Source organism: Phascolarctos cinereus, unplaced genomic scaffold, assembly GCF_003287225.1.
Source record: "Phascolarctos cinereus isolate Bilbo 61053 unplaced genomic scaffold, phaCin_HiC Scaffold_1;HRSCAF=81, whole genome shotgun sequence".
Lineage (NCBI taxonomy): Eukaryota > Metazoa > Chordata > Mammalia > Diprotodontia > Phascolarctidae > Phascolarctos > Phascolarctos cinereus.
Window position 1 is genome coordinate 59,340,785 of NW_027555514.1, and position 27,037 is coordinate 59,367,821.

At 36.9% G+C, this 27,037-nt stretch overlaps 1 protein-coding gene across 1 annotated transcript in view; it reads left to right on the forward strand.

The window, feature by feature from the left end:
• Positions 1 to 27,037, forward strand: part of MLLT10 (MLLT10 histone lysine methyltransferase DOT1L cofactor) — a 220,463-nt gene that overhangs the window by 175,245 nt on the left and 18,181 nt on the right. The gene's annotated exons all lie outside the window — the stretch shown is intronic.

A 27,037-nucleotide genomic window follows, 5' to 3' on the forward strand; every position in this document is an offset into this window, starting at 1 on the left:
TCTTATGTATGTCATAAGGATCACGGGTTTTACCACCCAAGGAGCTCCTAAAAGAGCATAAGATCATAGATACAGAGCTAGGAAGAACCTCAGAGACCATCTCTTTCACCTGGTCCAGCCTCCTCTCTTTACGCAGTAAGGCAGCAAAGTCCAGCAGAGATCGAGGGTTCTAGACTTACATCTGAAAGGGCCATTTAACCCACTGCCCTCATTTTATGGATGAGGTGAAATGACTTGTACCAGGTAACATACGTGGTAAGGTATTTGGACCCACCTCCTCTGACTCCAAAACTTTTATTTTTCCTATTTTATCCCACTGTGGGAAAGGGTAAATTAGAAGGCAAGAACGAATTAGATTATTTTCATTTTGGAGGTTCTTAAGTCTCTTTCAGATTTATCTTGGGTTGACATGAAAAACTTAGTTATTCAATGGAAATTTTAATTCTTTTTCCATTCTAAAACAATTAAGATCAAGATATGAACCATTTTATAACTTTTTTAAACTTCTTAAAAACATGTAGGTCATGCGCTGTGAAAAGTTTAAAAATAGAATATCCATCAAATTTTGTTATAGCAAGTACTAGTATTGTTAATATTTTGAAGAAAAAATTCTCCCTGACCAGATGACTTTCCACTAATTTTGTGAAATACTCAGTATGACATAATCTCAGTATGGTGTAATGAACAAATCTGGACCTTCTTTTAAAGCTTTTAAATAGAATTTCTTGGCATGGCATACCTCTTACACTCAAATCAATCTAGGATTTCATTGATTCAAGAGTTTCTTCCAGTGATTCAGGTAACAAGTCATCTATGCCTGCCCATACTTTTCAACTTTTATTTATATCCTGCCGTTGATTTGCTTCAAGAGATCCATACCACATGCTAGAAGGCTTCCCCACATTCTCTTGACATTGTGAGAACAGCAGTGGAGAACTTTTCATTTCTTTTTCTTGCCTTACGACCAGCCATGGCAACCGAAGAAACAACATATGATGGGGGGGGGGGACCAAAAATCACTAGATATGACCTTTTATTCTTGTGGGGGGGTTGTTTTGTTTTGTTTTTTGGTTTGTTTGTGTGGTGAGGCAGTCGGGGTTAAGTGACTTTCCCAGGGTCACATAGCTAATAAGTGTCAAGTGTCTGAGGCCAGATTTGAACTTCTGTCCTCCTGTCTCCAAGACTGGGACTCTATCCACTGTGCCACTTAGCTGCCCTTATCCTTTTTGTTCTTTCTTTGGGGATATAGATATTTATCTTTTAAGAGCTAAAATTAGAAACATCATATGAGAAAAGCCTGATTTTGATTATGCATTTGAATGTATCTTAAATGCGATTCTAGTAGTCAGGGGAAAAATATTGTGAAAGATCCTCTTCCATATGTAAAGCATATTGATATACCAGCACATCCCCAAACTTGGTACCTGCATCACTCCCTTCTGTATCTGACATTTTATTAGTAAAGCTAAAATATGCAATAGAACACATTTTAAAATCTGTCAACATTTGTGTATTTCTGAACATGTGAGATTCTTTTTTTACCTTAAGTTTCTACTATATTAGACTGTATATTGGGGGATGGGAAGGGGAAACAACATTGAATATATTGGATCATATGATCTGGAGATGTTAAGGGCTTCAGAAATCCACCAGATTTATATTGATCATAATACAGATAAGGAAAATGAGACCCAGAGAAGTCATTCACATGTTAGCGACCATCATCCCCTTCATCAGAGGTCAAAAATAACTTGCCCACCATCTCACAGGTAGTAACCTTCGGAGCTGACCTCCTGAATGAATCCTAGTCCTTTGACTTCAGAATACACTGCTTTTCCCACATCAGTCACAAAGGTGGTAGATAGGAGACCTAGGATGTGAACCTAGTGACAGTTTTTTCAGCTGAAACAACAGAGTTGCCCAGAGAAAAACAATTTGGAGTGTTTGATCACTCCAAAAGTACTAACATACTTTAACTTCTGTTGCAGTGCTATATACGTTGTGTTTACATTTAGTGAGCTGTAACTTAGAAGCTTTTGTAAGTAAAGAAAATACTTAAATTCATTTAGTTATGAAGATAGAACCATAACTAGGAACTTTGTGCCTAAGGCATGTAGGGTAGGATGGGAGATACCAAGACAAATAAAAGGTAATTGGCTGGAGAGACAGAGAACTGAGGTGGTGGAAATTAATTAAATACGCTGGAAAGTAGATGAGAGGGATACCCTACCTTTGGGCTCAGGAGAAGTTTGATCTGAGATACTGCCTCTGGAGAAAGGAAAAACTTGGAACTTACTACTTTAAAATATTGTTGTTAATGAAGTTTTAAGCTTAGCTGTTTCTCTGCTGGTCAGAGGTGCCTGCACATGGGCCTTGAGGGAAAGCCCCCATCACACTATCCTGGTTACCACTCTGAGTGTTAAATATTTGGACCTATCACCAGAGTTCTATATTTCATTCCTTTAATTGTATATAATGAAATTATTAATTTTTAGTTTTTTTAATGTAAAATAAATGTGATTTTGTCATAAGGAAAATTATTTACAGTGTTATTTGGTTAGTTGTAAGCATTAAAAATAACAGGATGGTAGAGGAAAAAAATTAAAGGCAACAAGTAGCTTAGGACAGAATTTGGAAGACCTCATACAAGTAGTAAGCTTCATTAAAAATGTAATGGAACAAAGATAATTTAGTGATTATAGGAGAAAAAGAAATATTAAGACAAATTCAAAGATTAAACTAAAAGAAAAAAAATGCAAGATACCTACTTTCAAAAGTAACATCAGGTAAATGGGTATAAGAGAATTAATTTAAGATTCCTTGCACTTCCTGAATACCACAAGCCATCATTAGACTTCCTGAAAAACTATGTCCTGTTTCAAGGCCATAAAAGAAAACTGTTCAGATCTTTTAGAATCAGAAGGCAAAGTATGAATAAAAAGAATCTACTGGTCAACCCTTGAAAAGGAACCCCAAAGGAAAAAGTCCCAGAATCTGAGAACCCAAATCCAGACCTTTCAGGTCAAAGGAAAATTACTACAAGCTAATCCAGAAAGAACTACATAAGAACATTGCAACTGCCATGAAAGATAGAAAATCCTAAAATACAGTATTGTAAATGGAAAGAAATTGAGACAACCAAGAATAAATTAAACTGTAAAACAGTCTAATTCTACTGGGAGAGGGGGGAATGGACATGTAATAAAATAAAGTACTCTTAAGAATTTCTGATGAAAGGACAGAGATACAAGCAGTCTTTGCTGACAGACACACCAAAGGCAAAAGAAACTTTTAAAAGTCAGTGCATTTGAGCAGTGGAAATGAGAAGACCAAGTGTCTGCAAGCCAGACATCCTGCAGGTCCCGTGTGCTTCGCAGATGCTATGTCATTTGATCATATCTAAATCAGGGATTTAATTCAAGGCTTCTTCACATTTTTTCTGTCATGGATCCTTTTGGCAGTCTGGTGAGGCCTGTGGACCCCTCCTCAGAATAATGGCTCATTGCTTACATTCTTAATGGAAAGAAATGTAAAATTTCAGTTAGAGGTTAGAGAAAATAAAGATGTAGTGTTTTTTTGCCCACCAAGATTATGGATCCAGGGTCCCTGGACCCCAGGGTTAGTACCCTTGGTCTAAAATGAGGATGGAGAGAGAGAGAGAGAGAGAGAGAGAGAGAGAGAGAGAGAGAGAGAGAGAGAGAGAGAGAGAGAGAGAGAGAGTGTGTGTGTGTGTGTGTGTGTGTGTGTGTGTGTGTGTGTGTGTGTGTGTAGGTAGGTATGCATATGCACATAAGTACATCTTTTTTTTTCTCAATTACATGTAAAAAATTTTTATAAACATTTCATTTTTTAAAATTTTGAGATCCAAATTCTCCTCTTTTCCTTCCTTCCTGCCCACCTCCTTCAGAAGGCAAGCAATTTGACATGGATTATACAGGCAAAACATTTCCACATGAGCCATGTTGCAAAAGAAAATACAGACCAAAAAAACCGATAATAATAAAGTAAAAAAAAGTATACTTCAATCTGCATTCAGACTCTTTATCAGTTTTACATTTTTCATCATAAGTCCTTTGGAATTGTCTTGCATCATTGAGAATTGCTAAGTCATTCACAGTTCATTATCGTACAGTATTGCCATTACTATGTACCATGTTCTCCTAGTTCTGCTCATTTCACTTTGCATCAGTTCATGTGAGTCTTCTAGTCATTTCTTATAACAAAATAGTATTTCATCAAAATCATATACTACAACTTTTCCTCCCCTGTGGAGACATGGATTTGAACTCCACTCCTGACAGTTGCCTTTAGGGCAGCTAGGTGGCTAAACTAGAGTGCTGGACCTGGAGTTAAAAGACCTGAGTTCAGATCTGGCTTCAGACATTTACTGTGTGACCCAGGCAAGTCACTCGACCCTGCTTGCCTCAGTTTTCTCATCTGTAAAATAAGCTGGAGAAGGAAATGGCAAACTACGCAAGTATCTTTGCCAAGAAAAACCCAAATGGGGTCACAGAGTCCCAAAATCTTGGATCTTTGGTTTTGTCAAACACTAGATTAGTACAATTGTTTACTACTGTGTATTGAATGCCTAGTCTATTTCACTGATCCACCACTCTTATTTCTTAGCTAGTACTAGATTGTTTTGATGATTACCACTTTGTAATACAGTTTAAAATTTGTTACTACTAGACTGACTTTGAATTATATTTTCACTTATTCCCTTGATATTCTTGATCTTTTGTTCTTGTAGATGAATTTTGTTATTATTTGTCTAGCTCTGTGAAATGTTTTTGGTAATTTGATTGGTATGGCACTGAATAAGTAAATTAATTTAGGTAGAATCGTCATTTTATTTGTGTTGGATCAACCTACCCGTGAACGATTATTATTTCTTCATATGTTTAGATCTGACTTGATTTGTGTAAAAAGTGTTTTATAATTGTGTTCATGTAGTTTCTGGGTTTGTCTTTACAGATAAACTTCCAACTATTTTATATTATATTCAGTTATTTTAAATGGAATTTTCCTTTCTGTTGCTTTGTGCTGGACTTTGTTGGTAGTATAGAGAAATGTTTATCATTTATGTGGGTTTATTTTATATCCTACAACTTCGCTGAAGTTAATTATTTCAGCTAGCTTTTTAGTTGATTCTCTAGGTTTTTCTAAGTATACCATCATGTTATCTGCAAAGAGTGATAGTTTTGTTTCCTCATTGCCTATTCTAATTCCTCCAGTTTCTTTTTTTTCTTATTGCTATAGCTAGCATTCATAGAACAATATTGAATAATAGTGATAATTAAGGGAATGCTTGCTTCAATCCTGATCTTATTGGGAAACTTTTTAGCTTATTCCCGTTAACAGATAATAACTTGCTGATGATCTTAGATAGATACTGCTCATCAGTTTAATTACAGCCCCATTTAGTCCTCTACTTTCCAGTGTCTTTAATAGGAATGAGTGTTGTATTTTGTCAGAAGCTTTTTCTGTAGCTATTGAGGTAATCATATGATTTTTGTTGGTTTTGTTATTGATATGGTCAATTATGCTGATAGTTCTCCTAATATTCAACCAGCCCTGCATTCCTGTTGTAAATCCCACCAGGTCATGGTGTTGTGTGGTTGTGGTTTGTCCTTTGTTCTTGAAGAGGACCTATGACATTAGGAAGATGATTCCATGATTTGCAGGTGAATTGGATTTAAGTGAGAGAGGGCGGTACAAAGTCATCAGGACTCAATTTCTCTTCCAGAGCCATCTAAGTCCAGTGGCTCTGTATAGATCAGGACAACTGGGGATGGCACAGTGGTCGTGGTGTATGATCTTTGTGATATATTGCTGTAATCTACTTGCTAGAATTTTCTTTAAATTTTTTTGCATCAATATTTGATAGGGAAATTGGCCTATAGTTATCTTTTTCTGTTTTTGCTCTTCCTGGTTTAGGCACCATATTTGTGTTGTAAAAGAAATTTGGCAGTTCTTCTTTGCCTATTTTTCCAAATGGTTTATATAGTGCTGGAATAATTGTTCTTTAAATGTTTTATACAATTCACTAGTGAATTCATCTGGTCCTGGGGATTTTTTCTTAGGGAGCTCATTGATGTTTGTTGAATTTCTTTTCTTAAGATAGGTTAGTTAAATATTCTATCTCCTCTTCTGTTAATCTGGGCAATTTATACTTTTGTAGCCACTCATCCATTTTGCTTAGATTGTCATATTTATTGGCATATAATTAATTGGTAAAATAGCTCAATAATTGCTTTACTTATCTCTTCATTTTGGTGAATTCACCTTTTTCATTTTTGATACTAGTAATTTGGTGTTCTTTTTTAAAATCAAATTAACCAATGGTTTATCTATTTCTTTTTCATAAAACCAGCTCCTAGTTTTATTTATTAGTTCAATGGTCTCCTTAATTTTAATTTTATTTATCTCCTTTGATTTTCAGCATTTCCAGTTTGATGTTGAATTGGGGATTTTTAACTTTGGTTTTTTTTTTTTAATGGTTTTTTTTTTAGATGCGTGCCCAACTCATTGATCTGTTCTTTCTGTTTTATTGATGTAAGCATTTGGAGATATAAATTTTCTCCTAAGTACTGCTTTGGCTATATCCCATACATTTTGGAATGTTGTCTCATTGCTGTCATTTTCTTTAATGAAATTATTGATTGTTTCCATGATTTGTTCTTTGACCCACTCATTATTTAGGATTAGATTATTTACAATTTATTTTTAATCTGTTTCCATGGCCCTTTATTGAATATAATTTTTATTGCATTATGGTCTGAAAAGGATGCATTTAATATTTCTGCTTTTCTCCATTTGTTTTGATGTTTTTATGCCCCAATACATAGTCAGTTTTTGTCGATGTGCCATGTACAGCAGAGAAAGAGGTATACTCCTTTCTATTTCCATTCAGTTTTCTCCAGAGATCTATCATAACTAACTTTTCTAAAATTCTATTCATCTCCTTAATTTCTTTCTTGTTTATTTTATAGTTAGATTTATCTAGTTCTGAAAGGGGAGAGTTAACATCCCCCACTAGTATAGTTCTGTTTACTTCTGTACCTCATTTAACTTTTCCTTTAAGGATTTGTGCTTTATGGAAGTTTTGATACGTTAATAGAGAAGAGAAAAGTGTCCCTTCAAAATCCTTCTTGTCTTCAAGGCTCACAGGAGGAGCTAAGCCAGATTAACATAGGGTCTGGATGTAGTTTTGGTTTATTGCTTTGGCATTAAACGATAAAAGAATAAGGGGCAGAAGAAATACACTCTTCAAGAAATTAGGAAGAATAGGGAGGAAAAGTTGGAGGAAAGAGGCAGCTCACGAACCTCAGTCTTATCTGAACTAAACAAAGGATAATTGGTTATACATGCCTGTTTGAAGAGTTTGGTATAAAATACGTTGAATTCAACAGAGAAACTGGTAAGGATGGTAGGAGGAAAGCAAAGATTAAGTTATGGAGTGTAGAACCCAAGAAGGAATATTCACAAGCAAAACAAACTTCATCTTAAGAGGGAAGATTACAGAGAAAGAAAGAAAATGTAAGAACTTAGGTTTAGAGTCTGGGCTAGGTAAAGAGAGAATGGGCAGTAGAGTAGGTGCAGACCACTTCTGTTATAGATTAATAGTGTTTTCACATCATTTTTCTTTATTTCTTGATAAAGAATGGGTAGTGGGCAAAGAGAGGATGTGAAGGAGATAAATACAAAATTAGCAATCATGTCCTCAAAGAGGAATTGGTTGACCTTATCCATAAAATACAGAAGGGAGCCAGAATCAAAAAAATGATGTTTACAAGATATACAGCTAAAGACCAAAGATTCACATGGTATTAAAATAATGAGGCTGGAAGAATTTATTATGTTTAGAGCAATTTTTTTTTCAATTTAACAGCTTTTTTTATTTAAAAAAATTTTTCCCCACTTAATAGTATTTTTTTTCTACCTATATAAAAAGTTAGTTTTCAACATTCACTTTTTTAAGATTTTGAGTTCCAAATTTTTTTCTTCCTCCCATCCCCGCTCCCCAAGATGGCAAACAGTCTGATATAGGCTGTGCATGTACAATCATATTAAACATATTTCCACATTAGTCACGTTATGAAGGAAGAATCAGAACAAAAGGGAAAAAACCATGAGAAAGAAAAAACAACAAAAAAAGAGAAAACGATATGCTTTGATGTGCATTCAGACTCCATAGTTCTTAATCTGGATGTGGATAGCATTTTCCCTCATGAGTCTGTTGGAATTGTCTTAGATCATTGTATTACAAAGAAGAGCTGAGTCTATCAAAGTTAGTCATCACACAATGTACAATGTTCTCCTGGTTTTACTCATTTCACTCAACATCAGTTCTTTAAGTCTAGGTTTTTCTGAAATCCGCCTCTCATTACTTCTTATAGCACAATAGGATTCCATTACATTCACATACCACAACTTGTTCAGCCATTCCTCAGTTGATGGGCAGTCCTTCAATTTCCAATTCTTGGCCACCGCAAAAAACACATTTTTAAAAAGAGGTGCCAGTTGTGATCTCAAAGGCAAGGCAGCATTAAAAATACATGTATATAAAGGAGATAAAGCAGAGAAAAACTTAATTATATTCTGAGACGCTTTTTGTAGTAGAAAAGAATTGGAAACCATGATTTCTTTTTTTTAGGCAATTGGGGTTAAGTGACTTGCCTAGGCTCACACAGCTAGTTAAGTGTCAAGTGTTTGGTCTGAGGTCGAATTTGAACTCAGGTCCTCCTGACTTCAGGGCCGGTGCTCTATCCACTGTGCCACCTAGCTGCCCCGGAAACCATGATTTCTCATCTTAGTTGGGGAATTCCTGAACAAATTATGGTATATGAATGTAATGTGATATTGTTTTGCTGTTAGAAATAACAAAAGGTCATATTCAGAGAAACCTGGGAAAATTTGCATGAGCTAGTATTTAGAATGAGTAGAACCATAAGAACTATTTACATACAATGACTATAGCCATGTAAAAGAAAGCAACTTTGAAAGATTTAAAAATTCTGATTAATGCGAAGACCAGAAGACGAATAATAATGATCCATGCACCAATTCTGCCTCTCAACAGAAAGGTGATTGACTAGAGGTACAGAATGACATTCATTTTTCAGACACAGCCAGTGTATGGATTATAACATATTTGTTATAAGAGAGAACTTTTATTTTGGAAGTAGTTAGTCAAAGTGATTCTAGAAGAAAAAAAGAAAAAGATCATAAATGCTAGAGAGATCAGAAGAGGACACAAGCAAGCAAGGCAATGTTAATATATACTTTAGAAAATCAGATGGGCAGCTAGATGTTTCAGTGGATAGAGTGCTGGGTCTGGAGTCAGGAAGATCTGAGTTAAAATCCAGCCTCCGACACTTACTAGCTGTGTAACCCTGGGCAAATCACTTCATCCTGTTTGCCTTAGTTTCCTCATTTGTAAAATGAGCTGGAGAAGGAAATGGCAAGCCCTTCCAATATCTTTGCTAAGAAAACCCCAAATGGGGTGATGAAGAGTTGGACAGAACTGAAATGACTGAATATATGTCACATGTACACATAATGGATATTCACAGTGTAGACAGTTCTCTTTTCCTGTTTATGCAAATATTTATGTTTGTTGAAGTATGTCATGTTTATAATAAAAAAGAAAATTTAAAAAACAAGTTCTTTCAACAAAATATTTGGTAAATTCTGTGCAACGAACGTGAAATACAATTTTTCAAAGCAAATGCCCCAATCTTATTAAATTTTCCATGAAATTTCTTTAAAGTCCCTTCACTAACCATTTTCTATGTCCCATTCTCATCAGTCTTACCCTTTCTCCTCTGTTCAATTCCAACTATGCCCACCTTTACCCTGGGGAAGAACGTAATAAGTTTACCTTTCTTTTCAACCCCTCCCTTTTATGCTCCCATTTTAGCACTACAGAAATCTCTCTGGCCATCCTCTTCAGCACTGGTTACACCTTGTTTTATTTCCCATCATCATACCCTTGATGTGAAGTCCTTGAATGGCAGTCAGAATATTCTTTGCTCCCTACTGCCTTTTGCTACCATAATTCAGTAACTTACCTTTTTTTGATGTTCACTGTATCCAGTGTAAACCATCCTGGCTGTTTTCTGTCATTTCTTGAGGAGTTCAGTAATTGGCTCACTGTTTTACTTCTTTCCATTTCACTCTATCATACGTGTTAATGCTTCTGAAACATCCTAAATTTTCAGTTCTTTATTCTCCTCATATCCCATGACCCAATCCTCCACACTACCAGAACCACACTTGAGAATAAGTATTGTTTAAATCCTTACTATGTACCAGGCACTGTGCTGGATGCTTTACAAATATTATTTAAATCTACCTTCTAACGTCTTTTCATTCCATCTCCTCCAGAGCTTACACAAAACTATCTTAAACTTATTCTTCAACCTCAGTACCTCCAGGCCTTTCAACCCTCAGTATTTTTCTCCAGCTCTCTCAGTATTCTTCTCTCACTTCACTTGCCACTCTTGCAATCTCAGCCCTATAGGCATAACCATTTCAGCTCTACAATTTCTTTCTCTCTCAAAAGCCTTGTGTTCTTATCATGCCATCACTCATGCCATGCTAAAAATCCCAATGCTGGATTACTGTCACCATCCCCTTCTGCTGATTGTCACTTACTGCTGAACAGAACTGGGGGAGTCATACAACCAAGGTAACCAGGTCAATAAAAAATTACGTTATCTATCTTCAACTAGACCCTCCTTGCAGCAGAGCAGTCATTTCACTAACCTTTAATCAGTTCCTTTCCCAGTTCACACATAAATTCTTCCAAACCTTCTCTCCTCTCAAACTTTCCTCTCCTTTTGACTCTCCTGATTCTCAAAAACTCTTCATCCTAGAAGTTCCTTCCACTCCTGGACTTCATACATTGGAAATATCTTTTTCATTTCACACACTGGAAATGTCATCTTCCCTATGGTCTCTCCCTCTGATTGGCTGATTTTAAGAAGGTAGTCTAGACCAGCCATGTCGACATTCCTCTCCAGGCTGTCCTTGATTCTCTCAGACTTTGTCTACAATCCTTCTCCCAAACACCTCCCCCCTCCAACACCTGGTACCTGCATCTCTTCCCTACCCCAAATTTCAGTTCCCTTTTATGTGTTGGCTTCCTCCTACTAGAATGTAAGTTTCTTGGGGGCAGGGGTTATTTTTCTGCTTGTATTTGTGTTCCTGTTGCTTAGCACAGTACCAGGAACATAGTAATTAATACACATTTGTTGACTTTACTCTCTTAGTTGAGGTTCTTGCCTCTTTACTAAGATCAAGGACATTCAAGATGAGTTTCTTTTTCTACTCTTTCACTTCATCTCAGACCTCCTTATGAATTTCTTTCATTTTCTCCTCTTTTACCCTCCTCTCAGTTTGTGATGTGTCCCTTTTCCTCAACAAAACAAATTGTCTGCTCCTGCCCTTGATTCTGTTGCTTCCTGTCTTCTCCAGTAGACTGCCCTCTCAATCATTTCTTCCAGTTTTTATCCAAGCTGTACTTGAAATCTACTGATTTCCCCCCTGCTGCCTACAAACATTCGAGTCTCTTTTCCCTTAAAAATTTTTGTCAGTAAATCCAATTTCTTCTCAAGCTATTGTCCTATATGTCTCCTTCCTTTCTCAGCCAAACTCTCATTAAAAAGTCTAAATTCATGGCTTTTATTTCCTTTTCTCTTACTTCTTGACCCTTTGTAATTTAGCTTCAAAATTCATCACTCAGCTGCCCTCTCCAAATTTATTAATAGTCTCTTAATTGCCAAATCCGATTGATGACCTTTTTTCAGTTCTCAGCCTTCTCTGTCTGCAGCATTCAACACTGTTGATTACTCTCTTCTCAGGACCCCTCTCCTCTGTTTGTTTGTTGTTGTTTTGACCACACTTACTTTCCATGTCTGATTCATGATTCATACTGCACTTCCTGTCTATTCCTCAAGATTTTGTCCTTGACTCTCTTCTCTCCTCTCTGTTTTCTGTTGGCATTATCACCAAGTGCTGCAGATTTAACTATCATCTCTGTGTAGATGACTCCCAGAACTGTAACCTGCAGCCCATGACTCTCCTCTTAGCTTTATTTATGAAATCGCCAACTACCTACTGGATCATTCAAGCTAGATTCTCTTTAGTTCATCTTGTCCAAAAGAGAAGAGAACTCCCCTTTTCCCCAAACCGTTCCCAGCTCCTGTAGCGGATAGAGTGCTGGGTCAGCAGTCACCAAGACCTTAGTTCAAATGGGTCCTCTGATAGTTATTAGCTGTGTGACCTCAGGCAAGTCATTTAACCTCTGGATCGGTTTCACTTTTCTGGTTTGTAAAATGGGGATGATGATGACACCTACCTCCAGGGTTGTTGTGAGGATCAAATAGCAAAGTGTGGACACTTGATAAAGTCTTCCTCCCTTTCTTCTTCCCTCCCTTCCTTTTTTTCCTTCCTGTCCCTCTCTCCTTTCCTTCCTTCCTTTCTAACTTCTCTATTTTTATCAAAAACATTAACATCTTTCCAATCCCCCAAGGAACTTTGGCATTTTCTTGAACTCTCTCACCCAGCATAGCTAATCAGTTTCCATAGCTTGCTCTTCTGCCCTCACAACAACTCTTGTATCTGAGTCCTCACCATTTAACACAGCTGCCATCTTAGTTCAGGCCCTCATCACCACTTCCTCATTGGTCTCCCTGTCCTAAGTTTTCTTCAGGGCAGATGTGATTGTGCCATTCTAGTACTTCTTCAACTCCATTGTCTTCCTGTTGTCTTTAGGATGAATCCTAACCTCAGTCTGGTCCCGCTGTTCTTTCCCCCCCATTTTATTTGTTTTTAAATGAATTGATTTATTTTTAGTTTTCAGCATTCACTTCCATAAGCTTTTGAATTTTACAATTTCTCCCTCTTTCCCGCATTTTAGAGGCAGCTGTACTGGCCTGCTCTGTTTCTCACACACAACACTGCATCTACCTTCTCTGTGGCTTTACGGTGACTCCCTGCTGTGTCTGGAATGCTTTCCTTCTTCTCCTCTCCCTTATCGATTCCTTGTGGTTATACATCTTACTGCAGCTGAAGTGCCATTCTCTACCTAAAGCCTTCCTTGATCTGCTCTCCCAGAATAACTACTCTGCATGTATTTTTGTTTATTCCGTTTGTCTTTATGTTGTCTATATTGATATATGTACTTGTTTTCTCCTTCATTAGAATAGAAGCTCTTTGCAAGTAGGAATTGTTCTGTTCTTGGTTCTTGTATCCCAGGCGCCCACCTAGCCCTCGTTTGATTGGTTGGTCGTCACGTCTGTCTTTTCTTCACACAGCTGTCACTCTGGATGAAGTCCTCATCAACTTTCAACAGCACCATTGAAGTGTCCTCCCGATTGGCTTCCCTACCTCATAGGTCTCAGCTCCCAACATACCTTCCACACTGCTGCCAAAATGATTTCCTTCAGGCAGTTTTGGTCATGTCGCTCTGCTCCTCAGTAAACTGCAGTAGCTCTCTGTTGCATCTGGGATAAAATATAAACCCCCTGTTTGATTTGTAAAGCCCTTCATAACCTAGCCTCAGTCGACCTTTCTAGCCTTGTTATACATCACTCCTCTCACACTGTGCGGTCCAGTCAAAGCAGCTGTGCTGTGCCATCTCCCTCCGCACTGTCCATTTCCTAATGGCCTGGAGTGTACTACTTCCTCACTTGCATCTCCAAGAATCCTCTTTCTTCAGGGCCACAGTTCAAGCATCACCACCCCCAAGTAATAAAGATTTTCATAAACTACCTTACATTTATTTTGTGTTTGCTCTGTTTCCGTATTCCCATGTACACACGTATACACGTATGCACCATGTTTTCCTTGATAGTGTGTAAGCTCCTTGAGAGCAAAGACTTCATTTTTGTCTCTGTATTCATTCCCAATATCTAGCTGACAGGGGTGGGGAATCTGCAACCTCAAGACTGCGTGTGGCTTTCTAGGTCCGTGGGTGCAGCCTTTTGACTGAGTCCAAGTTTTAACAGAACAAATCCTTTCATTAAAGGGTCTCTAGCACAATGCCTGGAACATAGAAGACTAAAGAATTATTTATTAAGTGATTAGTTTGTTTTCTTTTTTCCTTTTTTCTGCCTAAAATAATGCAGAGTTTCATGAATGGATATAAAATAGCCGTTTGGCTGTTGATATTATTAACATTCTTAGTACACTACATTTGTGGCTTTGAATCTTGTCAGTTTCTATTACCTGGGGATTTCATAGATTGTACATCTGGGTTATTCATTTGTACTCTCCAATGCTATTCTAGAATTAGCTTTATCTAAAGGTCTAAGATATCTTAATTGAGGATGCTTGTTTGGGATATTATGTAGTGAATGTAAATTTTATTGGCATGATTAGGCATGTTACCACTCTTGAGGAGCTTAGAATTTAATTGGGGAGAAAAGGCAAGATTTATAAAAAACCAGTGAAGATACTCAGATACAGAAAATAATTATTTGAGTGTGAAAATACTGGGCTTTTTGATTTTGCTAGTTTGTTTTTGGTGTGGATGGCTCAGGGAATGATTCTTGAAGATTCTGTTGTAACATAAAGGGAGACTGTAAGATTATGTCTTATTTATTATTGTATTCTTTTTCTTTGTGCCACCCTCATGTCCAGCACAATGCTTTCCGAAAAATAAGTGCTTAATAAATATTTGAAAAATAAGTACTATTCAGTGTTCGAGTAAAGATAGAAAGAAGTTTAAATGTGATGGGTTGCAAGAAGGCAGACTTGGTTGAAATGGAAGATACAGAATGTTCAAAGATGAGCTTAGGTTTAGTTATTAAAAATAGCAGAAACAAGAAGTGATGTTTCATGATTAATATGATTAGTTATGGTAACTTTGTACAACTACCTTTAAAAAAAAACTACCTTTATTAGACATTAGAATCATCTGTTTCTACCCTCAAGAACTGTCTCCTGTAACAAATAATTGTCAAAAAAAAAAACAAACCCTGGCATTTTTAGTGGTCTTTCCTATAACGAGGTGAGGGGGAAAAAGTAGTGGTAGAAATTGTGTGGCTCTAGTCCGCTTCCCTCCTCCTCTCCTCTAATAAAGCGCATATTCTCCTCTTTATTTTACATCACCTTCCAGTCTTTTCTCTCAATTAGAGGGGGGGATGCCCAGATCAACAAGGCTAGAGCGAGGAGAGAGAACTACACTGGGAGAACACAGAGTTGGTAGTCTTCCAAAGTAGTCCTGTTATCTTGGGCATTGACATGGCTCTAGGCATAAGTGGGTTGTGCACTGATACATGTCCCAGGGAAATATTGCTGAATAGTATTCCATTATATCATAAAGGAAGGAATAATGGTCCAACTCAAGCACTTCCCCTGGTAGGGCAATTAGATGTACAATAGATAGAGCACTTTACCTGGAGTCAAACTTGAGTTCAAATCCAGCCTCTGATGTTTGCCCTCTTAGTGACCCTGGGGAAGTGACTTCACCTCTATCTGCCTCTGTTTTCTTGTAAAATGGGGATAATAAAAACACCTACCTTCCCGTGTTGTGATGATTAAAACAGATGATACTTGCCAAGCATTTTGCAAATCTTATTACACTATATAAACGCAAGCTATAATGTCAGTATTGGTAGAAAATGAGGTACTATTAGGTCACTCAGCAGTTAACAGAAAGAGGTTTACCGAGTCATAGCATGCAATGGACTCTATTTAAGGACGTTATAGAACTTAGCCACGATACACACAGGCCCTATGCCCTTATTCGCTTGCCCCTTCCACCTCCTTGACTGGTCCCCAGTGCAGGGTGTAGGAACTCACAGCGTCTGGGGACATCCTACAAGTTGGAAAGGGCCAGACTCCATGTGGTTGACCCTTTTTTATGCTTTTAAATGATCAGGAAGCCAGTTCAGCACAGCCAGAGGCTACCAGGAAAGCTTTGTCAGCCTAGGCATTGATTGAACCTTAGCCCTCTGTGCCTCCTAATCTGCTCCCCAGGACACCTTCTTTGCCTTTCAGGGAAGAAGCCAGCATTGGGGGAGAGGGGGCAACTAAATCATGATCCTAACCCCATTTCCCTCAAGCATAGAGAACCTCCTCTTTTTTTGTTTTTGTTTGTTGTTTGTTTTTAATCCTTTACCCTAAGCAAAATTTTCTCTTACTTGCTTCCTCTTTTGAAGACCCTTCTAAGCTGATCCTTGTCTTTCACGTACCCAAAGCCTTCATTGTGTCCCCTGATAATCCATAGGCCTTTATTCATTGGGCTTGTCCACAATTTCCACTGTCTTCCCCCTTTAAGTTAAATTATATTTTTGAAGAATGCAGTTGATTGCTAGATGTGTTTTTGACTACCTGATTAAATAGTTCACCTGAAAGAGAGACAGCATTGGGTTTAAGTTAGCGGTAAGACCACGGCAAAGTCACTTAACCTTGATGCTTCATTTCTTCACCTGTGAAATGCTGTCAACAAAACATAATACCTCAAAGGACTGTGGAGAGGCTCAAATGAGATAATTTAGGTAAAATGTTTTTAATACCTAGATAAATGTCAGCAGTTATTACTTAGCATTTGATGGCTCTGCTCAAAATTTGTAATAGCCTTGTATTAATTCAGATGAATATCAGATTGGTAAAATACATGTAGGTAGACAGTAAGGTAGCTAGACTGACCTTCCTTGTCCTTTTTTCCTACTCTATCAGCTCTCTCTCGTATAAACGCTCTCTTTTTCTTGTCTTCCAGGAAGTCCCAATATATGGAAGTTTCTGCCTCTGCCTCCTCATGTGTGTGGGTGGAATTTTTGGGTATTTCTTGTAAAGCGTAGATGTAGGCTGGTTGTGAACTCTTAAAAGCAAAAATATGAACAATGCCCATCTTATGTATTTCAGTTAGATAATTTTGTAGTGGTAATGCCAAGCCCTGCGAGACATTCTTGCTTATGGACGGAGTGCTGGGCTCTTGGTGGTATCTACAAGAAGGTTCAGATTCTGCCTCTGCACTTACTGTGTGATCACAGCTTCTCATGTTACTTCTCTGGGCTTTGGGCAACTCCCTAAGATTTTACTAAGTTACCATCTAGAATACCAAGATTTATCTTATTGCATAGCAGAAACACTGTCATTTCTTAAATTCCATAACACATAATGTAAAACAGAAAGAAACTGAAGATCTAGCTGTTTGGTGTTATTACCTTTCATATTACTAATCAACAAGCGTTTATTAAGCACCTGATGTTACAGGCACCTGCAGGAAGCTGTGTGTGGTGTGCAGTATGTGCTGAGTCGTGGGATTTGGGTTTTGGACATATTTGAATTGTTAATACCACGGGTATTCTTAGAGACCAATATGTGCATTAATAAATAATATTAAATTAGTTATGTAGTTGTTAATAACGAGTGAAAACATTTATACGTTGATGAAGGAAGTGCTCTTTCCTCAGCACAGGTTTTCCAGGTAGGGTAGTACACCTTTTATCGGCATTTTACTGATGAGAACACTGAGGCTCTGAGAATTAGAGAACTTGCCTGAGGCTCCATTGCTAATAGCCGAATGTTGGATTTACATGAATTAGCCCTGTTAAGATTAATTTAGGGATGGGTTAAGAGAACTCCAAACATATTTTCTCTTCTTCTGAATGAAATAGAATTATTTACTTACCTCTCTTCATGATATAACTTTAAATTTCACTAGATAGAAATTGAAATGATTGTTACCACTTTTGTATGCTTAATAAGGTTATATATTTAAATTGCCTTACAAATCTTACAAGTAAATATTTTTTGATATTTTATTAGTTTTGTACTCATTTTGTTTCTTGTGATAAAGTTCTTAAAGGCATAAATTTTTTGAGATTCCCATGATGCTATTCAGTTATGTGGATATTAAATTTGATGTATGAGCAAATTGCAGCGCTAGCCATTATGTTCTATATGCTTGAGATCCCTCATAGTTTCAATTAGAGAAGTTATTGTCCTTTCCAGAGCTATTATGTAAGAGTCTTAACGATAGACTGATAAAATTATTCTAACAGTTATGATAATTGCGTAATTATATAAGGGAAAAGAAGATGCTGTAAATCTTTGCTGTTGTGATTTCTAATTGTCAGTTACACAGTCCCTTCACAACACACACACACACCCACACACACACACACACACACACACACACATACATATATATATATATATAACTTGAAGAACTTTTTGATACTGCCCTTAAGTTGACACTTACCCTTCTTTGTGGGACGAGTTTCACAACACAGAATGGGGCAGAAAATCGAGTGTGTATAGAGGTTGGCCATTAGGCTGTCGCCACTTTATCATCAACTCATGTTTGGTGGTCAAGGTTTGTGCCCAAGATTCCGAATTGTCTGCTGCACACACTCGGAAAGTGAAAGATAGTCATTGAAGTGACTCTTTTTATGCTGACTCAAGGGAGTTTGGCTGGTTTTGCCTAGGTTCTCCATGCCCCCCCCCATATCCTCTTTTAGTAGCAAAGGTTAGGTCACCCCAGTAATAGGATTCCAGGTTAGAGAGAGTAAAAGGATAAATGAGTGAATGGCTCTTATAAGTAGTTTTATCTCTTTTAATTAAATGAAGAGTTCTCTGTTGATATCATTTTTTTTTTACCACTGGACAGTCTCACACGAGTATTTTCAATGTGCATTCTCTCATTTCATTCTTTACATAAAGTCTGTTTTAATTACTCTCTGGTTACTTCCAGGCTGAATTAAGCAAAAATCTCATCTCTTCTCATTCATTATGGTTGTGGGTTTGGGGGATGGGGGGAAGAGGCAATGAAGAGGAATTTACAGCCAGAGGGAAAATTCCATGTAACATGTGACTCAACTAGAAGAACAAAGAAATCTTAGTTGCTGGTAATCCGGGATTCCTTCAAATTAAAATCTTTACTGTTTCTCCCCTTGTCTCATTCCAGTAAGATTGGTCTTTTATAAATATGATCACCCGGCTAGGCTAAAAGGCAGTTGCATGATTTTTCACAGCACTGCATGCTGAGACAGCTGCATCTCTGTTCGCCCACCAGCAAATGCTTCCTGCCTTCTCTCGGAAGCTTATTTAGACTGGCTTATCTGGTGCTGCTGTAGCAACCATCAGTCTCCAGGCAACTGAGGCACATTGACCTCTGGGTTGAACTGAGTGTAACGCTACTTCTATTTAGCCGCCTGAGACAATAGTAATGGTGTGGAATGTGGAAAATGTGAAATTTTTTAGCTTCTTTCCGTGTAAGGATACAAAAATATTTTGAAGGAATTGAATGTTTAGGAATGACTTCAGAGATTGGGGGTGCAGTGGGTGGTGAATCTTCTTTTCAAAGCTACAAACTTTATTTCTGATCGAACTTCCATAAAGAATATAGTGTATAATAAACTTCAGTCTACATAATTCTTACGGGCTTCATTTTATATAGGAATTCGTTAAAGGTAAACTACTTGGAATGAAGATATTAATACATTCTGTAACCAGGTAAAGGAAAATAAATGAATAGTATCCAGAAAAAATTCTGGAATACCCACCAGGTAGTTAAGATGATCAACTCACCGTTGCAAATGTTTTTTGTTTGTTTATGAAAAACTTGTCAAATTTAAATGCTGTTTCCTTACATTTTTATTGCTTAATGAGGGCAGTAATTCTTAGTGGCTGGCCTGATGCCAGCAGGTTAGAAATTCAGAGGTCATTCTTGATGTTTGTGCACTTGGTTTAAAGAAAAACAGACAAGCCTCTGTTTGGCATCTTTGCCACTATTAGAAATGTTAGTGGGCAAACTGCTAAGGGGAGGTCAGGGAGGGAGGAGTGGCCAGTGAAATTTAAATAGGCTAGAGTGATTGGTGCATCAGGGGACCCTTACTAGGGAAGGAGAGGAGGAGGCATTGTAAAGATGTGAGCAGTTCCTGAATCTGACGACCAAATGGGAAAAAAATCAAGAAAAAGAAAATGTCATAGCTCTTCAAGAACTGTTTGGCAGCCCAGTTTCAAAAATTAAATGTTAATATATTTGTTATGCTTGTTTTTTAAACATTTAAACTTTAGTGATTAATTCAAGACTATGCATCTTGATTACATATTAGCAAACCAGTAATATAGTTACAGTTCTGACAATTACAGTTTCACGTCATTGGAAGATAGAGCAGCTTCTATCTTTGTGTTTTTTTAATGATTTGATCTGCCCTTGTTGTACAGTGGGCAGAGGTATAAATTAGTTTCTGTAGGTGTGCCATTAATTTTTCATTTTGCCTTTCAAATCCCACTGTGTTTCTCAGTTATATTCATTCTTGCCTGTCTTAGGGAGCATGCAAGTGCTTTTGTTTCAAGGGCTTTTAAAAAAATTAAAGAATTAAAGACCGAATTTAATTTTTTTAAATGCTTCTATAAGGAGCTCTTTTCTGGGTTTTGCTTTTGGATAGAATCTTGATATCTGTATATATGTAATTTGTGTATATGTTTAAGTAACCCATATTACCCATCTGCAGTATATGTTACTGTCAAAACAAAGAAGATAGGTTTCCCATGTCTAAAAATCTTTTGGATGAAGGAAATTTAGAGATTTACCTGATGTTTAATAGACATAAACATCAAAGGGAGTTTTTATGATATAATTTTTGGTTCTTAAGCTTCTTGAATTTACAAGTGAGACTTTTACTACATGTTCTTTGTTATATGTTTTAGTAGGTACTGGACTGATGTGTATAGTTATGCCATTTTATTTTTTTAGATATAGTGAATTAAGGAACTATTTAGTGCTACTTTTATTAAGGTTTCTTTACTAATTGAAGTGTTTTAAACTTTGATAAAATATATATAATCTTGGGATGTGTTTATCTTAATTTTCACCAAGAGGATGTTTTTAATAGTAATTTTGGTAATGGTATATAAATATGCTGAAATTACAAAAGAATAACTCCATCATTAAGAATAATGCTATTCTAAGCAAACTACTTTGAAAGGGAAACAGTAGTGGCTTATTTTGTTTCACTTCTCTAGGGTATAATGTTGTTAATTATTGCTCTAAGCAATAACTTAGTTGACACAGTGTCAATGGATGATATGAGTTCTTAGAAACAGCCTATTAGGAAAATAAGAGTATTCTCCCCCTTTTTTATAAGGAGGGAGCTGTGTAAGATGATTTTTATCATAAGCTATTAAGGTATTTGTTTTCGTTCCAAAGATCGCACGTGTGTGAATCAAAACCAAAAATTCTACATATACAGAATCAGAATTATCCTTAAAATAAACACATGATAGTTTGTGGTATCAGTGGTCTGATTAGCATCTGATTTTACCTCTGTTTCGTGTTGATTTGAGAAAACCTGACAGTTCCATGGTGAGAGTTTTTTCAGAATTTAAAAAAACATAGTTGGTTAACTTTTTTATAAATGGTTTGTTAAAGTTAAGATAGCTTTCTGAGGATGTTAACGTTTGAATGCCTTCTAACAGGTAAATTGTTTATTCAAAGTACATTTTAGCTCCAACTCTTAAAACTTACATTTCTCAATTAACATTTTAAATGTCTGGCTTCTTGAAGGTAATTTTAAAATCGAAGGTAAATTTAAAATTATTTTTATTGTCTGTTTTCATGTATTATTTACATATATTACAGATTACATATGTATGCCTATAATTCTGACTTCATTTGTAGGAAATATTTGATCAATTCAAGGAAAGACTAATATGAAATTCCTTTGCTACGAGTAAGGTAACCTAACTGTCCCTATTTCATAGACTCAAACTTTAGTATTAGGAAGAGAAAGGAATGATTCTTACCTCCAAGCCCACTACTAAATATTGTAAAGTTTGCCAAAACTTTATAGTACTGAAGTGTTAGCATTGACTTAAAAATTAAAAGGAAAGAGGTGTACTGATTAGAAATAAACTGATTAAGAATCTGTTCTGGAATTGGTTGTTAGACCCCCTTCCTGTTGTCCTATCATGAATGAAGGAGTTCAGTAATGGTTTAACTACAATTAAATCCCTCCCCCTTCTTTATGGAAACTCAACTGTGGGCATTTCAGCATTAGCCTAAACAATGGTTTTGAATATGTTAAGCCTCTAACAATTAGGGAGCAGTTTGGGGCATTGAATAATGTGGAATGATGCAATTGAACCTGACAGCTTCAACAGTCAGCCTACTCATGGGACCTGAAAGTTGTTCACACTTGGTTTCATCTCTCATCACACGCTGAGTATTAAAACCTTACTGGTGGGGAGCTGAAACAGACAGAAATGGGGCCTGTTAGCAAAAAATATTTCAGAGTATCAAACCTGAAAAGAACAAGGCAATGAGTAGGATTGTGTATTGTCACGTGTTCTTGTTTCTCAGAGGCCATTTGTAGTGTAATTTATATTTAAGTGAATAGAGCTTTTCAGTAATTGTATTTCAGAAACATGTCTCATTTTTATTTGAACATTTTCCATGAAAACTTTTTCTGACCCCAGATAAAAATTTTATTTGCTAAATTTAAGAATAAAAGTCTTGCCATTTAAAATCACCTGTTCTTTTGTAGTAGTATTTCTGCATGGTCATTTGGAGATATGTAAATATACTAGTTTTTACTTTGAAACATTAAGCACTGCAAAGGGAATGAATAATACCATCATTTTTCTTAATACTCAGTTAAAGATGTTCCCTACATTTTCTATTTTAAAATTATTCTTAATTGGGGGGGGTGGAGGATTTTTTTTTTTTTGGAAAGTAGCTAAGGTGAGCGTTGCAGTTGTGTTCTTGTGAGAATTGAGTATTCTCTTAAAAAATAAAAGATTCCATTTAAAAAATATCTCTGGCAAGGTTTCTAAAAACCATTTTTTTAGACATGTGTGAGTTGGTTATTAAAGTCTGATGAAAAAAGACTGGAGTTTTTAAAGTACTGCATTTTAAAACTTGTTTGAATCCTTTGACCTTAATGTGTATTGACAGGATGATTACGCATTTTTAATAAATGCTTGCTGTAGCCTGTTTCTACAGTGAGTGTGGTATGAAGTTCCTGGTTCATCTCTAAATAATGCATTACACAATACTTTCCTAAAAGGGAAATTGTAGTATACCTAAGGTGCTTTCAGACCTCTTTATATACACCTTCTCTCTATTACTGCCTTTATCTGCCCACGTGAAAAGAAAACAATACTCAGTTTTAAGACTTAAGTACTTGTGTAGTCGCATTTGATGTGACTCTCCTTAGGGAAGGCCTGCAGAATATCCCCAAATTCTCTTAATTTAGTTTATATTATAGTTAAACTTTTCATGAAACATATGTATGTGACTGTAAACAAAGATTTAAAATTTTGGAAATGAAATACCAGTTGGGCAAGAGCTAAAACTGAAATATTTTAAATCATGCCAATATTTTTGATCTGGTGTGCCAATCTACTTAGCAAACTTAATTTCTTTAATGTCTTCTATTTCAAGTTTGTGTACCTCCTTGAAAAAGACTTGTTAAGCTTTAAGTATATTTAACGTAGTGAGTTTATCCAGATTTGCTTAGGAAAATCAGTGTTTTGGCTCAGTCACCTAATGCGTTTCATCTGAACATGTGTTGAGTCTGCCATGATAATTCAGTTATTTATAGCAATCAGAAAAGTTTTACTGCATTGATCTACATGTTTGTGTAGCAGAAATTACACTTAATTAGGCTCCCAATGAATTATGAAAATCAAAGTAGTAGAATATAGTATGAGAACTAAAAAGCTTTGCAGGGTCAGAAGTGATTAACTTCCCATTCCCCAGTCTTAAATTGCCTTTCTGAAAATCTAAATTTTTGAAACTTAAAAAGCAAAGCTTTATTGTAGCAGCTTAAAATGTTTAAATTTGCAAAATGCCATACATTAATTTAGTGGATTATTTAAGTTCTTAGTCGGTGACTCACTGGTTTTAGGGCAGGGAACCTAATTCTTTAGAGAAACCGATTAGTTTTCCTTACAAGCTCTTTCCGGTCCCAGGACAGGGATTTGTGTTAGGAGCTGGACAGGGAGTCAGGAAAACTGAGTTTTAAACCTTGGAAGGACTCTAACATTGAACAAATTATTTAACTTTTGTACCCTTTTCTTCATCTGTATAAGAAGATATCTCTAAAAAAACTGTTTTCCCAGAGTATTGTCAGTTACTTGAAAGGGAAAGGTAGGAAAGACATAAGGAAATTCATTCTCCTCTTGACTTGCTCAGGCCATCTTTGTTGGCAGTGGGTGTGTGTGTGTGTGTGTGTGTGTGTGTGTGTGTGTGTGTGTGTGTGTGTGTGTGTGTGTGTGTGTGAGTGATAATGGTCAGAGAAAATTTAAAATATGGGAGACGTGGGACTCCCTCGGAAGATTTTTGGTTTATGCCTGTAATTCATACTTCATCAGTTTCCTATGTATACTATTCTTCTCCTCCACAGTGTGCCAAGATTTCTGTAGTAGGCATGTATCTGTCACCCTGAGAGGCTTACTTGGAGTCAGGAAACATCTGACTGCAAAGCCCAACTGCAAAGTCTTTCTAGGTGGTTAAGTCCCCTAACATTTCTGAGCCTTCTTCGTCTTGTCATCTATTAAATGGGAATACTGATATTTGTGTCATCCTACCCTGGGAAGCTGTGGTAAGAAATGTACTTTTGAGTGTTGAATAAAGGTGGGCTATTATAGCTACATACAAATGGACACAGTCTTTACCCCTAAACCCTTCCCTCTTCCTAACCTCACTATTTCTATTGAAGGTACCACTGTCCTTCTAGTCACTCAGTAGTCATTATCTACTCCTCAACTCTGTCTCATCCCCCATATCTAACCTATTGCCAAGACCTGTCAATTTTACCTTCATCACATCACTTCCATATGCCCACTTCTTTCCCCTGGCATTGTCTTGCCCCTGGTGCAGGCCTCACCTATTGTAGGAGTCTGCTGATTGTTTTCTCTTCCCATTCCAGTTCATCTTCCACTCAACTGTCAAAGTGATCTTCCTAAATAGCAGACTTCTGACCATGTAACCCCCTTCTCAGTAAACTCCAGGGGCTCCCTGTCACCTTCAGGATAAAAAAATTTTTTTTTTTTGGCTAGGCAGTGGGGTTAAGTGACTTGCCCAGGGTCACACAGGTAGTAAATGTTATGTGTCTGAGGCCAGATTTGAACTCAGGTCCTTTCAGGATCAAACATTAAATCCTCTGTTTCACATTCAAAGACCTACATAAGCTCTGGCAATCTTGCCCCCTTTTTTTCCAGTCTTCTTACACTTTAGCTTCTCCACTTCAGCCCTCACACTCTGTGATCCATTGACATCAGCCTCCTTTGCTGTTCCTTGAACAAGAAATCCTCTTGCTCAGGGTGGTCCTCTAGGCCAGGAATGTCTCCCCTCCTCATCTCTGCTTCCTGGCTTTCTGCTAAAAGCCCACCTTCTGCAGGATTCTCTAGTGCCAGCACCTTCCCTCCATGGGTTATTTCCTATTTATCTTCGCTGTGGCTTGTTGGTCCTTAGTTATTTCATGTTGTCTCCCCCATTGCACTGAGAGCTGCTTGAGGACGAGGGGGCTGTCTTTTACTTTGCTTTGTATCTTTGGTGTTTAGCACAGTGCCTGGCACATAGTAGTCACTTAATACATGTTTATTGACTGACTCACTGACTGACACAAATATATTTAGCTTTTTTGTGTTATGTCTTTTTTGTTCCGTCATTTTTTTTTTGGCAGTGAAGTAGAGAACCCTTTGGATAGCAAGATTAGCTATCTGCTAATGGAAAAGTGCTGTCCATTTTTGCAAAGAACTTGTTGCATATGGAGTTCTTATCACAGAAGTCTATGTTCTTGGATTTAATGATCACTAAGCAGCTATGTTTGGTTGCTTTTATATCTTGTTTGCCTGTGCTTACTAGTATTATTATTTTTGCTTTCCCATTGGGGTATGATTAGCAGTCACTGATTTTATTAAGTGTTTCCTTTTTAAAATGTAGGCAGATGTTCAGCTGTTCAGAATGTTATCCTTGGGTACAGGTTGGGTTTCTTTTATATTTTGGTAGGTCATATTCCAGTCTTCCCTTCCCTTTCTCATTACTTATGGATTGTTCTGTGTGATCCCAAATATTGCTCTTAGTAAGTGAACTGTATCTTCCTGTTGGCTTGCAGGGTACTAGGGAACCCTTGACCACTTCCCCTTCCCACACTCTATATATAAATTTTGCCAGTTTAAGGGTGATGAAAAAACAAAGTTAGAGCGCAGGAATTTTTAACCATTTTTTCCTTCATAGATCTCTTTGGCAGTCTGATAAAAAACGTATGGGCTCTTCAGAATAATGCTTTTAAATGCATAAAAAAAGATGCATAGGATTGCAGAGGAAACCAGTTGTGTTCAAATATAGTTATAAACTTGTTTTAAAAACAACTTCATAGATCCCAGGTTAAGAACCCCTGAATTAGAGCTTTGTTGTGAGTTCTCAAAATGCTGGTAATTTAAAATGTCAGACCTGTCACCTTCCAAAACCCATCAAGCATGGCTCTTTTAAGAATGGCCCAGCTGGAGAAGCAGCTGTATTTTCCAAAATAGAGGAACCAGAACTGGAACCCAGATCTGCTGACTCCTCTGGTGTGGTCCTTCTCTTATTTACTAGTGCAGCTTTGACCTTTATGGTAGATAAAATTGGTTCCAAGCTGCCACCCAGGTAAAGGCTGGGCTAAAGTAGAACAAACTAAGATTGTATGAAACTGGTGCTGTCTGTGAGGTAGGTCTGGAAGCCCTGGGAACGATTTATCTCTTAGGCACAACTTTGCCTGCTAGCTCTTCTGTTTGCTTTTAGGCTGTAACTTAGATAAACAATTGCTCATGCTTTTTTAGTTTACTATAACTGGCACTACGTAAGAGAGATGTGTCTATTGGATGTTTAACATTTCTTATTCACACCATCTTTTATACCAAATTGTCCATGTTCCTTATAATTCCCCATTAATGTCTCTGTAACTTCAGCTCACTAATGAGTTTTTTCTGTTTCCCTAATCCTCATTTTTTTTTCAATTCAGAGTAGTCCTTTCAGCAGGTTGCTTCCCTTAGTGCTGTAGAAATGTGAATTGTTGTTATTGTTGTT